This window comes from Cebus imitator, unplaced genomic scaffold, assembly GCF_001604975.1.
Source record: "Cebus imitator isolate Cc_AM_T3 unplaced genomic scaffold, Cebus_imitator-1.0 Scaffold69, whole genome shotgun sequence".
Lineage (NCBI taxonomy): Eukaryota > Metazoa > Chordata > Mammalia > Primates > Cebidae > Cebus > Cebus imitator.
In genome coordinates, this window is record NW_016107384.1 from 1952841 (window position 1) to 1972060 (window position 19220).

Genomic DNA, 19220 nt, shown 5'->3' on the forward strand with positions numbered 1-19220 from the left:
AGGGACAACATTGTATAATAACTTTTCATTAAGAAAACAAAAGGAGGGGCCAGGCGCAGTGGCTCACACCTGTACTGTAATCTCGGCACTTTGGGAGGCCAAGATGGGCAGATCACCTGAGGTCAGGAGTTCAAGACCAGCCTGACCAACATGGCAAAACCCTGTCTCTACTAACAATACAAAAATCAGCTGGGTGTGGTGGCGCCTGCCTGTAATCCCAGCTACTGGGGAGACTGAGGCAGGAGAATTGCTCGAACCCAGAAGATGGAGGTTGCAGTCAGCCAAAATCGTGTCACTGCACTCCAGCCTGAGTGACAGAGTGGAGAGATAAAAAAGAAAAGCATATAAAGTGAAAAGCTTCTAATGCTGCATTTTCTCTCTCATTTTCTCTTCCCCCACATACCTACCCATGATTCAGTTCTAATGTTTTTGTTCTTTGTTCCTTTTGCAGCTTGCATTTTGGATTTTCAGTGTCCATAAGCTCTTCTAATAGAGGATGTATAGGGGAGAAAAGCACATCATTTTAGTAAATCATGCTAGCTGTTCAAAATTCTGCTCCCTATTTCTGTGGATAACTGAGAATTGGTTAAAATGGCTTCAGCAGAATGAAAATTTATAATGTAATTTAAAAGAATTATGGCTGACACCAGCACTGAATGCTTTCATTCTTAGAGCATGCTTGGGGCATTGAATAGAAAGTGGTTTGGTGGAAACACTGTAGAATTTGTTTTGATTGCCATCTCTTAGTTGATTTTACTACAGTGAGAGAAAAATGGAGGCAAGAGTGTTAGTCATTAAAGGTCATTTGGCAAAGCGTTTACTTGGCAGTGAGTTCTTATTTTTTCTGCCACTCAAGTTATTTTATTTATTTCTGTTGATTTACATAACCTCTTGTAAAAGTTTCAATACCGTAAAGCACCTAAGATACAATAAACTATACTCAGTATTTTTGTGTGTATATAATCCCAGGCATTGGGTTTTTTTTTGCCCAAACTGTAGAAATGTTATTGAGTTTCTCACTACCCATGCTTGAAATTATGTTTCAATAATGTTCAAATGGGAAGGAAACTTAGAAATACCTTATCATGTTTACAACAGGAAATATTAGATTAAATATTGAAGTAGAATTTTTATCATATCTCCTTAACTTTTAAATATCCTTTTCTATATAATTTTTTCTCTCTTTTAATGTCTGGCTTTAGAGGTAGAATGTCTTGTTCTGTATGTCCTAAAACTTGGGTGTCCTATTCACACTTCGGTGTCCTTCTTTGAAGAACATACTATCCTCATGTCTGCTCTGAGAATATGTTTGCGTAATTTTTTTCTTTTCTTTTTCAAATATATATATGAGAAGCAGCATATTAGAGATTGTATGCATGGGACGAAAGTGGAAGGATGGGATTACTCCTAGAGGCAGGCATGCTTAGACTAGGCAGAAGAGAGAGGCTGCTGCCTAGTGTAAGAGAAATGCTGCCTAGTTGAAAGAGAAATGCTGCCATAAGAAGTCAAAAAGTCTTTCACATCCCTTCCAAGTTGTATTCCTAGGTATTTTATTCTCTTTGTAGCAGTTGTGAACGGGAGTTCACTCATGATTTGGCTGTTTGTCTATTATTGGTATATAGGAGTGCAACCCAAATGTTCATCAATGATAGACTGGATAAAGAAAATGTGGCACATACATACCATGGAATACTGTGCAGCCATAAAAAAGGATGAGTTCATGTCCTTTGCAGGAACATGGATGAAGCTGGAAATCATCATTCTCGGCAAACTAACACAGGAACAGAAAACCAAACACTGCATGTTCTCACTCGTAAGTGGGAGTTGAACAATGAGAACACATGGACACAGGGAGGAGAACATCACACATTGGGGCGTGTCAGGGGATGGGGGTTAGGGGAGGGAGGGATAGCATTAGGAAAAATACCTAATGTAGATGACAGGTTGATGGGAAAAGTACAACCTTCTGGATCTAGCTCAGCCTTCCAGCAAACAGCTCAGTAGCCTCATCATCCATTACTGTATTAAAGAAAGTAGCATCCAATATATAATCTTCAAAATCATAAAGAAAAAAAAAATTTTTTTTTTTTGAGACAGAGTTTCGCTGTTGTTACCCAGGCTGGAGTGCAATGGCGTGATCTCGGCTCACCGCAACCTCCGCCTCCTGGGTTCAGGCAATTCTCCTGCCTCAGCCTCCTGAGTAGCTGGGATTACAGGCACGCGCCACCATGCCCAGCTGATTTTTTGTATTTTTAGTAGAGACAGGGTTTCACCACGTTGACCAGGATGGTCTCGATCTCTTGACGTCGTGATCCACCCGCCTCGGCCTCCCAAAGTGCTGGGATTACAGGCTTGAGCCACCGCGCCCGGCTGAAAAACTTTTTTTTGAAACAGAGCCTTGCTCTGTTGCCAGACTGGAGTATAATGGTGCGATCTCAGCTCAGTGTGACCTCTGTCCCCCAGGTTCAAGCAATTCTCCTGCCTCAGCCTCCCGAGTAGCTGGGATTATAGGCACGTACCACCACACCCAGCTAATTTTTGTATTTTTAGTAGAGACGGGGTTTCACCTTGTTGACCAGGATGGCCTCGATCTCTTGACCTCGTGATCTGCCCGCCTCGGCCTCTCAAAGTGCTGGGATTACAGGTGTGAGCCACCGTGCCTGGCCCATAAAGAAAATAATAAACTATGCCTAGTACATTCTTTTTCAGAAGATAGGCAAATTGTGATTTCTTTTTTGAAAATTTATAATTGTAAAGAAAATCCTAAATTGTAACTATTCTGCATAATTAAGAAGGCAGGAAAATCATAATGCTTTTTAGAAAGTTTTTTTTACACATGATTTTAAGTTTTATTGTTTATCTTGAAATTCATTTATATACCTCCTGGGATTGTGTCTGGAGAGTGCCTAGTATTCTGCCAACTTTGGAAAGGGAGGGAAAGCAAGCCTGGCAGAGGCACCCATTCCATTCCCAACTTGCCCCATAGCTGGCGATTGGAAGACACTCTGTAACAGTATTAAAAAAAAAAAAAAATTCATTTATATGAAACATTTGAACAGTGTTCAGATAAACGTAATATTAGCATATGCAGTGTTTTATTATATAAAATATTATTATAGATATTAGAAAACATTAACAAGGCACAGTCTCTTATACCATAGTGGGAATGTAGTTAGTTCAGCTTCATGGAGTCAGTTTGGTACTGTATCTATTCAAAGTATACAATAATGCATCAGTTCCACTTTCAGAAATCCGTTCTGCAGAAATATTTGCACGGGTACATAAAGCTACATAATTTTTGTTATATCTCTTTAATAGCAAAAAATTGGAAATTATACAGAAGCCAGTTGAATACTGGGGGTAAGTTTACTGACATAGAAAGATACTCGTGATACATAAAAAAGACAAGTTGAAAACAAAATATATTGGATGATCCCATCAAAAAAAAAATTGCTGTGCATGTGTTTATGTGTATTCATGGAAAAAAAGCCTGGAAGTAGAAATTATCTACTGACCAGTTACTTTTTCCTTTATACAGTTATGTATTTTGATAAGTACTTATTACAGTTTTTTTAAAATTCACACATATTTTAAAGATAAATGAAAATAAATCTAATAGATAAACTTAAACACTAATGTTTCTGCTATTCTGTAGAATATAAATTCTCAAACTTGAGTTTGAGAAACTCAAAAACAGGCAATTTTAGAAGTCACATAGGTCTTTTAATGATTCTTAGGGTGGAAATCTGTTTTTTTAACTATATATGTGAAACTTAGGAAACTGGAACTTAGTTCTAAGAGTGATATACTTCTTTCATTTTCATGTTTTCATAACCAATAGTTATGTTTTCAAGCAGTTACTTTAGTATTATAATAGTTTAAATTACCTAGAGTATGACTTTTAAAAACATATGCTAATTAGCCCAAGGAGAATATATAAATATATAAATTTGGAAAAACCTCAGACTTAAAAGTTATTATATGTAATATCAAAGCATTGTAATTGTAAGTTTCTCCCTAGGGAATCTGAAATATCACCCAAACAAGTCACTGTTAGTGTGGATTCATGGAAGAAGATCTAAACATAAATAAATAAATATAAATGATAAACTTGGGTTGTGAATCTTAAAACAACTAATCAGGTAGCAACATTTAAATACTATTTCAGGCCAGGTGTGGTGGCTCATTCCTGCAATCTCAACACTTCGGGAGGGTGAGGTGGGAGGAGCACTTGAGCCCAGGGGTTAGAGACCAGCCTGGGCAACATATTGAGACACCCCCATGCCCCCACCCCCGCCATCTCTACAAAAAATAAAATTTTTTAAATAAGCCACATCTGTAATCCCAGCACTTTGGGAGGCCAAGGAGGGTGGATCACCTGGGGGCAGAAGTTTGAGACCAGCCTGCCCAACATGGAGAAACCCGATCTCTACTAAAAATACAAAAAATTAGCTGGGTGTAGTGGCGCGCACCTGTAATCCCAGCTACTCAGAAGGCTGAGGCAGGAGAACCACTTGAACCAGGGAGGTGGAGGTTACAGTGAGCTGAGATTGCGTCACTGCACTCCAGCCTGAGCGACAAGAGCGAAATTCTGTCTCAAAAAAATAAAAATTAAAAAAGCCAGGTGTGATAGCACACACCTGTAGTCCTATCAACTCAGGAGGCTGAGGTGGGGGGAAGATCACTTGAGCCCTGGAGATCTAGGCTGCAGTGAGCCATGATCGCACTGATGCACTCCATCCTGGGTAACAGAGTTGAGACCCTGTCTCAAAACATAAATATTTCTATCACAAAGGGGAAAGTAAATCTAATCATGACTCCTTAGTTTTAAAGAGTTAGATCTGGGTAGTCAAGGCTGATATAAGTGACTTGAGGAAATAAATGTACATTAGTGGATGCCAATCCAGAATTCACACACACAAAAAAAAACCCACAAAAGAATGGTTCTTGGTTTTTTCTTACTATTCATTTTTCATGACATGGCAACTCAGGGAAGTCACACTGCCCTAGGTCAAACAGTGCGAGGCTGACTACTTTCTTTTGTCATGTATACTTTCCCCACTCCTGCCTTGACATGTGTAAGAGTTATGTTTGTCATGTGACTGCTGGGATAGTCTGCATCACTCAGAATTATTCTTACCAACTGCTAATGAAGTTAATGATCAACTGTGAAGTGGGTTTTTAGTGAAGGGATCCAAGGCATAAGTAGCAAGAAGAGTGAAGCCAGGCAAAATTTCTATACTGATTTGGCTTCATAGTCCTTACTTTTCAAATGTCCCAGAAAGAAGCATTCTGCCTAGTGTTTGAAACAAGATTTCCCCAATTATTGCAGTAGTCAAGTGACCCAGTGTCTTAGAACAGCGTTAAAAACACTGTGTTGCCAAGCTCCTGTGTCTGTTTTTCTCTGGCGAAATCCTAATGGTAAGTTGATTTCCCATCACTGATGTGTCATTGATAATGTTTGTGTGATAATCATTTCGGGTGTGGTAAGATTGTCTCTGTGAGTCATTATTGTGTATATCTTGCTTCCATGACAGTATTTTAAAACACCCTCTTTGGGAATGGGGTAGGAAGAGGCTGCCTATGAAAATGTAATATCCATTTTAACAAAAAAAATGTTTAAATACTTGTTGTCAGTAAGGTAAACAGCAATTGCAGAATGAGTAATAAATTTACTTAAACTTTTTTTAAGCTATATAAATTATTCTTTCCTAATTATTACAGTGGTAACATTTTATTAATCATAATTTTCTGGTAATGCTTTTTTTAAAGCAGCGTTTTTTCCTTTTAAAGTTGTTTCTATTTCACAATTTTCACGAATATAAGGGTTGGTTTTTCTCTCGGATAAATACAATTAAGATCAGTTGATTAAGATCAGTTCAGATCTTACAATTTTTTTTTTTTTTTGCAGTGATTTAGACACGGCTTTTTTTCTTCATAGTATTAGGAAGGGTACATGGTTTCTTAGAGTATTCACTCTGCCACCTCAAGTGGATACTCCTTATTGATAGATTATTTCTACCCCATTTTGTCTTATGAAAGATATAAGATGGTTGTAATAATGTATGCGATACAAAAAATAAAATAAATTTAAAACAAAGTTAATTTAAAAAGGATACAAAGGGAAAATAAGCTTAGAGAAATAGAAGGTTTAAGGTTGGTGCACAAAAGGCATATGGTAAAGTGCTCTATTAATTTGGCTCTAAATTCTGTCAACAAACCTGAAGATGATAACATGATCACTTAAGAGCAGGGGCTCGTGCTTTTATCTGCTTGCACATCATTTATAAGTACCTCACACTCTCATCATAAACATTTCTCCTTCCTAAAGAGATTCTCAAAGGAGGTAGGTTGAGAGCAGGGACAGAAGACAGAGATCAGAACTTTGGAGGATGGAGAAGTTTGAAGGAACACCCAATTCTGATATATCTTCCAAAGGAGCTGTTTCCACTATAAGACTCATTAATTTATAGGATTCACATAATTCATAAGATTAAATAGAAGTGAATTGTTCAGAGAATGTACCATTATACCTAATATTGAAACCAAAGGGATTTTTCCTGTGGACCCTCACAGGGCAGGGCCATGTGGGCACTCTGAGTACTATTCACACGTTCTTGTTACGAGCAGGTGAATGGATTGTGTAAGCATCAGCAGTAAAGGAGTCAGGAGAACAGTGGGTGAGCTTGAGAGAGGTTTCTGAAAGTACTGAACAGGCCTCAATAACTCATCAATAACTAATGCTATGAAGTTGGTCAGAAGACTAAATAGGTGGACTCCTGCCCTATGACCCTTTTGGAAAATACATTTTTAAGCTGATTTTTCATTCAAATCCATAGTAATCCACAGCAGTGCTAGACCTTGTTTTAAAATTTTATAATTATAATTTCATTGCAGTTTTTTAAAAAGTTTGGCTACAAAAAGAAGTGTATGTCCCTAATATTACTGCTGTGTAGTAAGCACTCTGAAGAGGTACTTATGTGAGTTCTAGTATCAGAATTGCCTTTGATGTCTATTAGATAATTATAGTAAAGGCTGGGCACCGTAGCTCACTCCTGTAATCCCAGCACTTTGGGACGCCGAGGTGGGTGGATCACAACGTCAAGAGATCGAGACCATCCTGGCCAACATGTGAAACCCTTCTCTACTAAAAATACAAAATTTAGGCTAGGCGCCGTGGCTCATGACTGTAATCCCAACACTTTGGGAGGCCAAGGCAGGTGGATCACCTGAAGTCAGGAGGTCGAGACCAGGCTGACCAACATGGTGGAACCCTGTCTCTACTAAAAATACACAAAATTAGCTGGGCATGGTGGCAGGTGCCTGTAATCCCAGCTACTCCGGAGGCTGAGGCAGGAGAATTGCTTGAACCTGAGAGGCGGAGGCTGCAGTGAGCTAAGATCATGCCGTTGCACTCCAGCATGAGCAACAGAAACGAAACTCCATCTAAGAAAAAAATACAAAAATTAGCTGGGCATGGTGGCACGCGCCTATAGTCCCAATTACTTGGAAAGCTGAGGCAGGAGAATTGCTTGAACCTGTAAGGTAGAGGTTGCAGTGAGCCGAGATTGCGCCACTGGACTCCAGCCTGGCAACAGAGAGAGACTACGTCTCAAAAAAAAAAATTTATAGTGAGTACTTGCTATAGTTTGAATGTGTCCACTCCACATTCATGTTGAAACCTAATTCTCAGTGTAGCAGTATTAAGAAGTGAGGTCTTTAGGAGGTGATTAGGTCATGAAGGCTCTGCCCTCTTGGATGGGATTAGCACCTTTATAAAAAGGCTTGAGGGAGTGAGTTCAGTCCTTTTTTCCTTCTGTTCCTTTTCCCTCACTGTGTGAGGACACAGTGTTCAAGGTGCCACCTTGGAAGCAGAGACCCAAGGCCTTCACCAGATGGAGAACCTGCTGGCACTTTGATCTTAGAATTCCCAGCCCCCAGAACTGTGAGGAAACAAATTTCTGTTCTTTATAAATCACCTACTCTCAGGTGTTTTGTAGGAACAGACTGAGACTGTACTATTAATTTAATGTGAGAAAGGAAGCTTGCAAAGTCAACCTGACATTATTTAGTTTTATCAATCTTACCTAGACCATAAATACCTAGAAACTGCTTATACATGTAAAGTTATAGAATTAATTTAAATGGAAACTTTCCAATTATAATAGGTCTCTCCATGTTATGATATGAAAACCTGTGTTATGTCAGGAAAACCTCTGTTTTGTCAGGAAAATCTCTTGAAAATTTTCTTATCTGTTGAGGAAAGAGATAACAGGTAATCTTATTGGGTTTAAGCTTGGAGGAAAAATGGAAACAGCAGTTCCTCTTCAAATGGCCCAAAATAATCATGCAAGATAAAAACACAGTATTTTAACAGTATTAATATTTTAGCAGAGGAACTTGAAGGTGAAAATCCCAAAAGCCATGACAATTTCTTGGTTGTGAAAGTATTAAGTATGCAAAATTCTTAATTACTCTCCAGTATTTTGTTTTAGCATTTTCATTTCTTATAGCTCATTTAAACAATATTTTAAAATTAGTGTTTTTTATATATTTATACACACACACACGTACATATATATATATATATATATATATTTTTTTTTTTAATAGATGGAATCTTGCCCTGTTGCCCAGGCTGAAGTGCAGTGGCGTGATATCTGCTCACTGCAACCTTCTCCTCTGGAGTTCAAGCAATTCTCCTGCCTCAGCCTCCCGAGTAGCTGGGACTACAGGTGTGTGCCGCCACGCCTGGCTAATTTTTTGCATTTTAGCAGAGATGGGGTTTTACTGTTGCCCAGGCTGATCTCGAACTCCTGAGCTCAGACAATCCACCCACCTTGGCCTCCCAAAGTGCTAGGATTACAGACGTGAGCCAGCGCACTCAGCTTAGTGTTACATTATTTTAATTAATAAGATAATTCTTCAGGAAGAACTGGCTTTCATGATATTTCTCATTCCATGTGAGAAAATTATATATATAAGTTATATATATATAGTAGATTTTAAAGTTTTTTTTACAAGAAGGCTTTTATTTTAGGATAATTTTAGATTTATAGAGAAGTTTCAAAGATAGTAGGGTTCTCATATACACCACACCCAGTTTTTCTATCACTAACATAGTAGTATGGTACATTTGTCAAAATTAGTGAACCAATATTGATGTATTATTATTAACTAAATCCATAGTTTATTTAGATTTACTTATTGTCTTTGTTCTCTTCTGGAATCCCATCCAGGATACCGTATTACATTTAGTCATTTTGTTTCTTTAGGCATCTCGTTCCTATGACAGTCACTCAGACTTTTCTTCAGTTTTGATGAAGAAATTGACAATTTTGAGAATAATGGCCAAATATTTTGTAGAATGTTCCCTCAGTTGGGATTTTTATGTTGTGTTTTTCTTAATTAGACTGCAGTTGTGGGTTTGGGGTAGGAAGACCACAGAGGTAAAATGCCATTCTTGTCATATCATACCAAAAGTAGATAGTACTATATCAGCATGACTTATCACTGTTGATGTTAACCTTGATCACCTGGCTAAGGAAGTTTTGTCAGCTTTCTCAACTGCAAAGTTACTCTTTTTTTCCCCTTGCTGTATTGTACCCTTCAGAAGGGTACAATATTGCAGCCCTCAGTTAAAGAGCTGATGGGGGGAGTTATGTTTCACTTCCTTGAGGGTAGAGTATTTACATAAATTATTTGGAATTCTACACAGGAAATTTTTCTACCTTATTTACTTATTTATTTATGGTAGTATGGACTCATGGATATTTATTTTTAATACTTTGGGTTATACTCTAATACTGCTTTATTTTGTTGCTCACAGTGTGTTCTACTTTTAGCCATTGCCAGCTTTTTGTTCCTGTAGGTGTTTTTTGTTTGTTTTATTACGTCCTTACTCTCTGGCACTTCAAAATGCCTCATTGTATACAAAATTTTATTTATTATTTATTTATTTACTTACTTTGAGACTGAGTCTCTCGCTCTATGGCCCAGGCTAAAGTGCAGTGGCACGATCTTGGCTCACTGCAACCTCCGCCTCCCAGGTTTAAGTAATTCTCATGCTTCAGCGTCCTGAGTAGCTGGGATTACAGGTGTGCACCACCAGGTCTGGCTAATTTTTGTATTTTTAGTAGAGATGGGGTTTCACCATGTTGGCCAGATGGGCCTCAAAGTCCTGACTTCAGGTGATCTGCCCACCTGGACCTCCCAAAGTGCTGGGATTACAGGCGTGAGTCACTGTGCCCAGCCACAAAATTATTTTTTAAAAGCTAAAAACATGATAATTAGGTAGGCTCTTCCAGTTGTCTTTGAAAGAAAAATGCTGTTCCTGTTTGTTATTATTGAGGGCAATGAAAGGAAATGTGTTACTACTACCTAGTGTCACAATTTTGCTCAGTCACCTTATGATTTTTTTTTTCAGGAGTTAATCTTATTTGTGGGTTGTCTGTTTGGAGGATTAGCGTGTATTTTTTATTTTTGTTTTTGTTCTTCCTTAGTAGTGGAGTAGGAAGGGCACAGATAAAAGGAGAAATGTAAGCAATAAGTATAAACTTATTTAGAGCAGCTCTCCTATTGTCTCATGTGATCGAAAGGTGGTTTTTTGTGTTTTTATTTTATTTTATTTTTTAGAGACAGGGTTTCTTTCTGTCACCTAGCCTGGAGTATAGTGGCAGGATTATAGCTCACTTCAGCCTTGAACTCCTGGACTCAATCAGTCCTCCTGCCTCAGCCTCCTGAGTAGGTAGGACAACAGGTATGTGGCACAATACCTGGCTAATTAAAAAAAAATTTTTTTTTTTTGCAGAGCTGAAGTCTTGCCATGTTGCCCAGGCTGGTCTTGAATTCCTGGCCTTAAGAGATCTCCTCACCTTAGCCTGCCAAAGTGCTGGGATTATAGACATGAGCTAGGGCACTTGGCCTGAAAAGCAGTTGTTAAAACTCAATTGATAGCACTAGCTACCTCCAAAGGGGAAGTTTAAATAAAATGTTGGTTTTTGATATTATATATTTGTATAGTGTTAATTTTTTTAATAATAAAGTTTTTTTAAAGCTAGAAAATATATAAAGGTTTATTTTTAGAGTTACTAGAAATGCAAAGAAAAGAACTTACCCTTTCTGTGATTTGAAATACTTTAGAACTTGAGAACTTTTTTCCATACTTGATGCACTCAAAAGTTTTGATTATTTTACATTAATTTTGTTTAGCTGTGCCTGTTTTTCACTAGTTTAGCTGTACTAATTAAATTGGCACTTCTGCCCAATTATTTTTATTTAATTGCAGTGATCACTTTAGCATTTGAAGAGTTCAAGATCAGCCTGGGCAACATGGCAAAACCCCATCTCTACAAAAAATACAAAAATTAGCCTGATGTGGTGGTCGGCTTCTGTATTCCCAGCTACTTGGGAGGCTGAGGTGGGAGGATCACTTGACCCCAGGAAGTGGAGGCTGCAGTGAGCCACGATCATGCTACTGCACTCCAGACTGCACAACTCTGTCTCAAAAAAATAAAAATTAAATTAAAAGTCCAGATTTTAGTCTAAGGATAGAACCAATCATTTTATTATTGCATTGAGCAATAACAACAAAAAATTCTCCTTTGAAGATAAAGCAAGAACATCCTAAAGGTGTTTATTGAATTGGTTCATTAAATTCTGAACCACTAATATGTACATATTATATAGTTATCTTGAGCTTTGTATTTCACAAATGGCATCTGTTATCTCCTTTAATCTGGCAACCACAAAAACTTCCTGCGGAGGAACAGTTTGTCTTTTTAGGTAATACTCTGCTTATTTACCTTTCTCCTTCAATTTTTTTTTTCTTCCACTTTAAACCTTTGTCAGAGGTGATACTCATTATCACATGGCCATGTTACTGGAAAGTAGTGTTGGGAAAAGCTTTGAGAAAAAATGAGAAAAAAAATTTTTTTTTCTGCTTGAGAAAGAAAATAGGTCAATGAGACCACAAGACCTAACATTTAGTTTTATGTGCTCAAATTGAGGATGTATGTCAAGACTCCTGCCTCCCTAGTTACAAAGTTACCACCTAAGAATACTGTTCAATTTCTTTAATGAATCACATTCTAGTTACTTTATTATTTTAATATACATTTGTAAAGATATTGCTGTGCTGCAAAGTTACCAAATTTATTTAGCCTGTCTGCAGTGACCACAACTACATTGATCTGAAATCATTTTATTCACCAAGTATTTTTTGAGGGCCTCCTTGTTTTAAGGCCCTACACTTGGTGTTTCAGAAGTACAAAGGTAAATGAAGCATAGCCTTTATCCTTAAGAGTTTTATAATCTCTTGGGGGAAATAAGAAAAAAAGATAAATATCCATAGGAGAAGACATATCAGCAACATGTTCATTGTACCAGTAACTCTATGTACAAGAACTGCAAGTAACATTTCTTAGATTTTCTTGTAGTTCAGACTAGTCTTTCTGTCCAATTGTTCAGAAATATTAAGCCTTTATGGTATTTCCAGTTAACTTATTTGTAATAGCCCCAACATCTTTTGCTTTTTTTAACTGACATTTATTAAGAATTTCACGTGTACCAGCAACTGTTCTGAGTACTTTATACACATCTCATTTAATCCTCTCAATAGTCTAATGTATTATTTTTATTTTACAGATATAAAAACTGAAAATTAGAGAAGTCAAGATACTCACCCATGATAAATTCAAAGCTAGTAAATATCAGAGTTGGGATTCAAACCCAGATTTTCTATTCCAGAACCTGAGCTTAATGATACTATTATTTTCTCTCTATATAGGGTTTGTCACATCTGCTCTATTTCTTAAAAAAATATTACAGTTTTTTTTTTTTTTGAAACGGAATCTTGCTCTGTCACACAGGCTGGAGTATAGTGGCACCATCTCGGCTCACTGCAACCTCCACCTCCCTGGTTCAAGAAATTCCCCTGCCTTAGCCTCCCATGTAGCTGGGATTACAAGGCACACGCCACTATGCCTGGGTAATTTTTTTGTATTTTTTTTTAGTAAAGACAGGGCTTCACATGTTGGCCAGATTGGTCTCAAACTCCTGACCTCAGGCAATCCACCCACCTTGGCCTCCCAAAGTGCTGGGATTACAGCCATGAGCCACTGCACCCGGCCTACAGTTTTAAACATAGAGACATGTTGCCCAGGCTGGTCTCAAACTCCTGGGCTCAAAAATCCTCCCACCTCAGCCTTCCATAATGTTGAGATTAAAGTCATGACCCACTATACCCCATGAAAGAAAAGTTATTAATGGTTTTTGTGTTAATTGGGCATTTAATTGTTTTTGAAGTAGAAAATATTCAATCTAGCAAACAACTCAAGTTTGTATTATCAGCCTGGTGGCTTCATACATACAGTTTTGTTTTTTCTGCACACCTCTCAGGGATAAAAATATAGCTTTTTCATTTGGCTAATTTCTTCTCACCTTTCAGGTCTCAACTTGGGGGTCCTCTCCAGGAAGACTTCCCTAATCTCCATCCCATCCCTGCCACCAAGTCCTCTTCAGTCTGGGCGCTTGACCCCTCCTCTGTTCTCTCTAAGAAGCCTATTATAATCTTTCATAGCACCAGTCACACCATTGCAAAGATCTCAGCTCCTTGATAGCAGGGGCTGTTCTTTGTTTTAGAAACCACAACATCCAGCACGGTGGTTGGCATGTCATAGGTACAAAAAAAAATGTTGAATGAATGAATGTTTCAGACTTGAAAAGGAGTCACTTGGTGACTCCTTTTACTCTGTTTTTCTACCAAACATGACTCGTGATAGAGTGCTGCTTATGGTGGACATTGTCCCTTTTTGATCTACTAGTCTTTCTGGTGAAGAAGATGTGTTTTTCTTTTTTTTTTTTTTTCCAAGTTCATAATTTATTGCACAAATTGTATTATCACATGATGAGTTGGGCTTAGCTTTTCCAGACGTGGAACTTAACAGATGAGGTTAAGAACTGGAGACAGTTTAAAATCCATTTATGTTGCTTTCACAGCTGGAGTTTTTTTGGGCCTTAACTTGAAATACAAGATAATCTAAGCAATGCTTCCATATGTGGCCAATACACAATTCCTTCTACCTGTGAGAGTATAAGAGTTGAAATATTTTTTAATACCAGTGAACTGAAATTGTTCATCACCTTCTGGACCTGCCATGATCTCAATCTGCTAAAGCCACAAATTCCACACCCAGAGTCCCTCAACGACCGTATCCACCGCTTGGCCCGGCCGGAAGACAGAAGATGTGTTTTTCATATCCCTTAATCCTTGAGGTCATTAGCTGAGAGAGGAGTGAGGGAATGCTGTTAGTGAATTCCGAGTGAGGTAGAGGACGCTGTTGTTCTGCTTCCTATTTCTCCTGGTGAGAATGTGGCCAAGCTTTAGAGTTTGAAGGAAGGTAATCACGATAACATTAAACCCCAGAGATTATCAGTAGTAGTTTACTGTTTACTGGTTGGGACTTCTATTTTAAGTACTGGCCAGGTCTACTCTGTTCAGACCCATAGCTGTTTTTGTTTTTGTTTTTGTTTTTGAGACAGAGTCTTGCTTTGTCACCAGGCGCCAGGCTGGAGTGCAGTGGCGTGATCTCGGCTCACTGCAACCTCTGCCTCCCGGGTTCAAGCAATTCTCCTGCCTCAGCCTCCCAAGTAGCTGGGACTACAGGCGCACGCCACCATGCCCAGCTAATTTTTGTATTTTTAGTAGAGATGGGATTTCACCATGTTGGCCAGAATGATCTCCATCTCTTGACCTTGTGATCCGCCTACCTCGGCCTCCCAAAGTGCTGGGATTACAGGCGTGAGCCACCGCGCCCAGCCCCCCCATAGCTGCTTTATACAGCTTTTTATTCCCACCAACCACTGCCAGGTTTAAACTTCGTAACTCAAGATGATAGATCATTCCTAAGTATTCCCTTCTAACCTGAAATCATCTTCACTACCCTAAATCTATAGACTAGCAACATCACATATCAGAAGGCAGGAGAAGCTGCACACCATCCCACTACCACTATTTATTGACTGGGTGAGCCTCTCTGGGCCTTAATCAATCATCTCCTTTCTAAAGTGGGAGTGCTAAGATTTTACATTCCTGATACCATGTGGCTAAACTGGATTGTTTGTCAAGGTCCATTCCATTTCCATTTTAAGATGCAAAATTTATATGAAATATTCATCGTGTTCTAATGCTTACTTAGAAGGACGATTAGAAGTTTTCTTCTCTGTAGAGACTGCACATTTATCATTTCTTTATAATTTAGCAGCTGAAATCTTAACACATGAACTTATTACATTCAGGGTTGTGATTTTAACCCCTAAATTTTCCTTCTTCTAGGATTATTAATATGACATGGAGGCCTCTCTTTTTAAATTTTTCTTCCCAAGGTGAAGAAAAATGTATGTATGTATGTATGTATGTATGTATGTATGTATGTATGTATGTGGAGTCTCACTCTGTTTCCTGGCTGGAGTGCAGTGGTGCTATCTTTGCTTACTGCAACCTCCACCCCCCAGGTTCAAGCAGTTCTCCTGCCTCAGCCTCCCAAGTAGCTAGGACTTAGGCGCATGCTACCACGCCTGGCTAGTGTTTTGTATTTTAGTAGAGACGGGGTTTCACTATGTTGGCCAGGGTGTTCTCAATCTCCTGACCTCATGATCCACCTGCCTTGGCCTCTGAAAGTGCTGGGATTATAGGCATGAGCCACTGCCCTCAGCCGAAAAATTTATTTATTTATTTATTTTACCATCTTTTTAATCGTAACTTTTATATAAATCCAGTATATCTTAATTCTGATTAGCCATACTTCAAGAGCTCAGTGATAGTAATATGCAGCTAGTGGCTTCCATGTTGGACAACAGTTCTAGACCTTCAAACATAAGGACTACATTCCTCCTCATACATTTCCATATTCTGTATATACTGAGTTAGCAGCCAAACTTCCTAATAAATGCAAAAGAAGTAGTGATGCACAGCAAGTAGTATACTTGCTGTGATGTTTCATGTTGAGGTCAATTTTAATTTTAGTTTCCTTGTCAGAAACTTCTTCGGATTTTGTTTTCCTGTAGTCATTTCTCTTGATTTCTTTTTTGTTTTGTTTTTTGAAACAGGGTCTCACTCTGTTCCCCAGGCTGGAGTGCAGTGGCTGCAACCTCTCCTTCCCAGGTTCAAGCGATTCTCCTGCTACAGCCTCCTGAGTAGCTGGGATTATAGGCTGTGCCACCACACCTGGCTAATTTTTGTATTTTTGATAGAGTTTTACCATGTTGGCCCAGGCCACTCTCAAACTCCTGACCTCAGGTAATTCACCCTCCTCAGCCTCCCAAAGTGTTGGGATTACAGTCGTGAGCCACCTCGCCCAGCCTCTCTTGATTTCTTGACATATATGCTCAGTTGATTTACGTTCCCTCTAATGTTGAGTTATTTTATTACTGGTCATCCATCCCTCCTCTAGTTTCATACCCCACCAGTGTATCTTCTCTTATTTTTGCTAGAGCACGCTCTCTAAATGAGATAAGATCTTTAAGTTTCTCTTACAAAAATAAAAAACACATGCTAGTGTTAAAATATTAATCAGCATCGTACTGTAAAAATTAAAACTAACAGTAAAATTGTTCTGTGTCCTAATTGTGGTGGTCATTAAAATCCATAAAACTGCACGCATACTCACAAATGGAAAAAAAGAAGTTGGTTAGGCATTATGAATTGAAATTTTTACTTTTTTTGGCTAGAAGAAACACCTTTGGCTGAGTTACTGGAAAAATATTCCTACCTATAAAGTGTAAACTCAGTCCCCAGTAATTATTTGTCAAAAAAATCTATATTCTTCTTTTCTCCACTAACAAAATGGTTAATTTTGGATCATGAATATGTTTCATCTTATTCTCTGTTTTGAGTTATATTTCATCAACAAAATGAGGTAAAAGTCATGTAAAATATACCTGACTTCAGATACATCTTAGTTGTTTTTGATTTTAACTTTTAGTTTGTAGTTACGAGTTTTAATCAGCCCATAGAAAAAGATTTATACAGGGAAGTCAGCCGGAGTGGCAAGAATAGCTAGTATTCTGACAGTGGCAGAATTTTGCAGGAAGAGGCTCATGTTGATAAGTATCAGTTATCTTGAAAATCAACACATGTGACTAACTAGAAATACGTAAGTTGCCTAATTTAGTTACTAGATAAATAATTTAGATATCTGGAATACTAAGATATGCCTGCTGGGCTTCTGGAGAAGTATTCTTTTTCTTTTTCCTTTTTTTTTTTTTTTTTTTTGATACAAGGTCCCTCTCTGTTTCCCAAGCTGGAGTGCAATAGCATGAAATGGCTCACTGCTGCCTTGATTTCCCAGACTCAAGCCATCCTTCCACCTCAGCCTCCCAAGTAGCTGAGACTATAGGTGTGTGATATCACACCTGGCTAATTTTTTAAAATTTATTTTTCGTGGAGACACAGGGTCTTACTGTGTTGCCCAGGCTGGTCTTAAACTGCTAGACTCAAGCGATCCTTCCACCTCAGCCTCCCAAAGTGTTAAGATTACAGGTGTGAGGCACCACACCTGGTCAAAACAGTTACTGTAGGGTACTGTAGTGGAACTGGTGAACATTTTTTAGTGGGTAACACTATAGAGATACTTTTAAAGTTTTTCATATATTACCTGTTTTATTAGCTTCTCCATACTTCTCAAATACCTTATTTGTTTGTGTTTGCTAACAACTTTCTACCTCTAAAGCATGCAAGTTTCATGAGAGCCAGAGGCCTTGCCTCTTTTACTTACAGTACCTAAAATAATGCCTTGCATATAATAGCTGCTCAGTAAATATTTGCAGAAGAATAAATGATTCTTGTATTTGTAGATTCATCAATAGACAAATAACTATCAGCCAAGAAGTACAGGTATACTGCACAGATATCGCAAGGTTGGTTCCAAACCACTGCAATAAAAAGAGCCACACAGGTTTTTTGGTTTCCCAGTGCATATAAAAATTATGTTTATATTATACTGTAGTCTATTATGTGTGCAACAACGTTATGTCTAAAACTAATGGACATACCTAATTTAAAAATGCTTTATTGCTAAAAATTGTTAAAATCATCTGAGCCTTCAGGGCATCCTAATATTTTTTTCTGGTGGAGGGTCTTGGCCTCAATATTGATGGCTGCTGATCAGGGTGGTTGTTGCTGACAGTTGGGGTGGCTGTGGCGATTTCTTTTTTTGTGTGTGATGGAGTCTTGCTCTGTCACCCAGGCTGGAGTGCAGTGACACAATCCCGGCTCACGGCATCCTCCACTGCTCAGGTTAAGCGATTCCCCTGCCTCAGCCTCCTAAGTAGCTGGGACTACAGGCATGTGCCACCATGCCCAGCTAATTTTTTTGTATTTTAGTAGAGACAGGGTTTCACCATGTTTGCCAGGATGGTCCCTATCTCCTGACCTCATGATCTGCCCACCTCAGCCTCCCAAAGTGCTGGGATTACAGGTGTGAGCCACCACACCCAGCGGCAATTTCTTAAAGACAACAGTGAAATTTGCTGCATTGATTGACTCTTCCTTTCACAAAAGATTTCTCTGTAGCACGCAATGCTGTTTGATAGCATTTTTACCCACTGGAGGACTTCTTTGAAAGTCAGAGTCAATCCTCTTAAACCCTGACACTTACTGTATCAACTAAGCTTATGGACTATTCCATATCCTTTATCATTTCAACAATGTTCACAGCATCTTCCCCAGGAGCAGACTTAGATTCTGTCTCAAGAAACCATTTTCTTTGTTTCTCCATAATAAGCAGCTCCTCATAGTTCAAGTTTTATTATGAGGTTCCAGCAATTCAGTCCCATCTTCAGGTTCCCCTTCTAACTCTAGTTCTCTTGCTGTTTCCACCACATCTGCAGTGACTTCCTCCACTGAATTTTTGAATCCCATCAAGTCATCCATGAGGACTGGAATCCACATCTTCCAAACTCCTGTTACTATTGGTATTTTGTTGCACAGCATTTGCTCCTCTCATGAATCACAAATGTTCTTAGTGATGTGTAGAATGGTGACTCTTTTCCAGAATGTTTTCAATTGCCTTTGCTTAGATCCCTCAGAGGAGTCACTGTGGCAGCTACAGCCTTATGAAATGTGTTTCTGAAATAAGACTTGAAAGTCTAAATTACTCTTTGAGCTATGGGCTTCAGAATGGATGTTGTGTTCACAGGCATCAAAACAGCATTCATCTCCT

General features: G+C 38.5%; 1 protein-coding gene, 1 non-coding gene and 1 pseudogene across 6 annotated transcripts in view; 2 read left to right on the forward strand and 1 right to left on the reverse strand.

Moving 5' to 3' along the window:
* PRORP (protein only RNase P catalytic subunit) overlaps positions 1-19220 on the forward strand; it is a 158024-nt gene that overhangs the window by 69580 nt on the left and 69224 nt on the right. The window lies entirely within an intron of this gene.
* On the forward strand, positions 2878-3016 carry LOC119471692. The gene has a single exon (XR_005200757.1). It is a non-coding gene; the product is annotated as a small nucleolar RNA SNORA7 (small nucleolar RNA).
* LOC108306060 lies at positions 13876-14248 on the reverse strand (annotated as a pseudogene).